Source organism: Nannospalax galili, unplaced genomic scaffold (assembly GCF_000622305.1).
Source record: "Nannospalax galili isolate Female #2095 unplaced genomic scaffold, S.galili_v1.0 scaffold387, whole genome shotgun sequence".
NCBI classification, from domain to species: Eukaryota; Metazoa; Chordata; class Mammalia; order Rodentia; family Spalacidae; genus Nannospalax; species Nannospalax galili.
Window position 1 is genome coordinate 1,134,111 of NW_008355795.1, and position 3,573 is coordinate 1,137,683.

Consider the following 3,573-nt stretch of genomic DNA (forward strand, 5'->3'; position numbering starts at 1 on the left):
TTGAGTAGAACTCCATTGAGTATATGTACCACATTTTTCATTAACCATTCATCTGCTGAGGGACATTTAGGTTGTTTTCATTTCTTAGCTATTGTGAAGAGAGCATCAACAAACATGGTTGTATAAGTATCTCAGTAGGATGAGTCCTTTTAGTATATCTCAAAGGAGTGATATCACTGGATCATATGAGAGGTTCATTTTTTGTTTTTGAAGGTTCTCCACACTGCTTTCCATAGTGGTTGCATGACTTTGCATTCCCACCAGCAGTGAATGAGTGTTCCTCTTTCTCTACATCCTCTCCAGCATTTAATCTTTCCTTCTCTTGATCTTTGCCTATCTGACTGGAGTAAGATGGAATCTTAGAATATTTCTTATCCACATTTCTCTAATAACTAAGGGTGTTGAGCACTTTTTAAAGTGCTTCTTAGCCCTTTTTATTTCTTCGTTTGAGAACTCTCTGTTTAGGGCTATTGCCCATTTTTTTTAAATAGAGTCATTTATTTTCTTATTTCTTACTTTTTGAATTCTTTGTATATTTTGGATATTAATCCTCTATCAGAACTGTAGGTGGAAAAGATTTTTCTCCCACTCAGTGGGTTTCCTCTTCATTTCCTTGGTTGTTTATTTTGCTGTTCAGAAGCTTTGTATCTTAATGAGGTCCCACTTGTTGATTGTTGACCTTAGTGCCTGAGCAGCTATGTCTTATTTAGAAGGTGTGTTTCTTACACCTATGTCTTGGAGGTAACTGCCAATGTTTTCTTCTAATAGTTTCAGAGTTTCTGGTTTTACGTTGAGATCTTTGATCCATTTGGAGCTGAAATTTGTGCAAAGTGAAAGATAAGGATCTAGTTTCATTCTTCTGCAAGTAGAGATCCAGTTTTGCCAGCATCACTTGTTGAAGATGCTGTCTTTTCTCCATTGTGTGTTCTTGGCACCTTTGTCAAAAATCGATAGCTGAAATTATGTGTACTCAGGTTTGGGTCATCAATGGTGTTCCATTGATCTATGCGTCCATTTGTGTCATTACCATGTTGGTTTTATGACTATAGCTCTGTAATCTGAGATCTGGCAGGGTGATTCCCACCCCACCCCACCTCCACCGCCCCAGAATTGTTCTTTTGCACAGGATTGCTTTAGATATCCAGGGTCTTTTGTGATTCCATATGAATTTTAGGATGATTTTTTTCTAGCTCTGTGAAGAATGTCATGGGTATTTTTATTGGCATTGCATTGACTCTATAGATCGCTTTTGGTAAGATGGTCGTTTTCACAATATGAATTCTTCCAATCCATGAGCATGGGAGGTCCTTCCATCTTCTGATGTCTTCCTCAATTTCTTTGTTTAAAGATTTTCATTGTTATACATATTTTTAATGTTTTTGGTTAGGTTTATTCCTAAGTTTTCTGAGGCTATTGTGAACAAGAGGGTTTCATGAATGCTTTCTCCAATTGCTTGGTATTGGTATATAGAAGGGCTTTTGTAAGTTGATTTTTGTTACCTGCCACTTTACTGAAAGGATTAATAATTTCTAAGTTTTCTAATGGAATATGCAGGATATCTTATGTTTAATATCATAGCATCTGTAAAAAGGGATAATTTGGCCTCTTCTTTTCCAATTGGTACTCCTTTAATTTCCTGCTCTTGTCTTATTGCTCTTGTTAGAGTTTCAAGCACTATGTAGTTTGATAAGTCCTTTTTGGTTTGATGTAATGATGGAAGCAGTTATTTGTGTGTTGGCAATTGTTTTTGGGATAGCTTTTTCTAGTCAAATTAGGTCTATTAGGTTTGATGCTATGTTTTGGCTTATAGTTAGGCTTTTGACTGGTAATAGGCGGTGGATAATTGATGGAAAGTATCCTAGCAGTGTGGTGAATTGATGTATGTCTGTATGTGGTTTGCAAGTATTTTGTTCAGAATCTTTGCATCTATGTTGACTAAGGATATGAGTCTATGGTTTTTTTTATTGTGTCTTTACCTGGTTTTGCTATTAGAGTGATAATAGCTTTGTAAAAGGAGCTTGGGAGTTTTCCTCCTGTTTCTCTCTTTTTGAATAATTTAAGTAGTAGATCTTCGATTGCCTGGTAGAATTCTGCTGTGATTCCATCTGGGTCTGCCCTTTTTTATTTGTTATGGGTCTGTTTAAGCTGTTGATTTCTTCTTGCTTTAACCTTGGTAGTTTCCATGAACTTAGAAATTCATCCATTTCTTTTATATTTTCAAATTTAATAGAGTATATAGGTGTTTAAAGTATTACAATATTCTGGATCTTTGGGGTGTCTGTTGTGATGGTTCCCCTTTCATCTCTGATTTTGTTAATTTGGATATGCTCTTTCTTTCTTTTGGTTAACTGAGCTAAGGGTCTCTCTAGCTTATTTAATTTTTCAAAGAACCAGCTCTTAATTTCATTGATTATTTTCATTGATTTCTTTGTTCCTATTTCATTAATTTCTGCTCTGATTTTTCATTTTTCTTCTCATCTACTAGAAGTCCCTTTAAATGTTTAAAGTAAATGTTAGCTTCTACTAAAAGTGTACTTTGTATATTCCTAGGATTATTTCATACACACACACACACACACACACACACACACACACATATCTGGATTTGGGAAGAATTGAGAGATTAATGACAACTTCCAATCCTTGAACATGGTAAAACTACCCATTAGCTTCAAGCTTCCTTAATTTCTATTGGTAATATTAGCTTATGAAGTGAGAATTGTTAGAGTTATGACTCCTAAGAAGGATGCCATTCTCTAATCCCCAGGATGCTGACACTGTTGAGTAACCACTCTTGTAAATGTGCCCATGGAAGGAACTCTGTACATGTAATTAAGGATAGTAGTTGGTACACATTAAAATAAAGAGATTATCTTGGAATATTCAGATAGACGCAAGTAAGCTCGTTAACCTTTAAATGCAGAGGCATTATTTCAGGTCAGGAGTTATATCGTCTTTTAATCCTTTCCCGTTTATTTTCTTCTTCTTTGCTCTACAGACTTTAAGTATCAATTTTTACCTCAATTTTTGCCTCACTTTTTCTTCATCAATGTGTTATGTGTTCTACCGTGTGTTCATATTTTCAGGTATCGTTCACTTCCTTCCTCTGTAGTTTTCATTATCATCTTTATGACATACATGTTTATATTTGTAGCCTTTGTAGACAACGTCATGCTTTGATGGTAGATGATTACTTAGTGATGGATGAATGAGATTACAAAATGAATTCTTGTGTGTTCTGTGACATTTCCCGGGTAGGGAAGTGTAATCTGGTCTAGTTTTCTCTAACTTATATCTATTAATCTTCTAGAGTTACTGTAACAAAGTACCGTAGACTGAGTGTCTTAAAGAGCAGGAACTTACTTTCTGACTGTTTTGGATACTACAAGGTCCAAGATGGAAGGACAGGCAGGCCTTGTTTCTCCTTTGGCTTCTCTGTTGTCCTACCTCCGGGTGGCTTCACAAGTCTTTTCTTTCCTGAGCGCAACACTGGTGAGTTCCTGCTCTCATCAGAACACTGGCCATGTTGGATTTGGACCCAGCCGTATGAACTCATTCGGCTTTAATTGCCTC

General features: G+C 36.0%; 1 protein-coding gene across 1 annotated transcript in view; it reads left to right on the plus strand.

The window, feature by feature from the left end:
• The window catches only part of Lrriq3 (leucine rich repeats and IQ motif containing 3), a 165,894-nt gene that overhangs the window by 117,052 nt on the left and 45,269 nt on the right, over nt 1-3,573 (plus strand). The window lies entirely within an intron of this gene.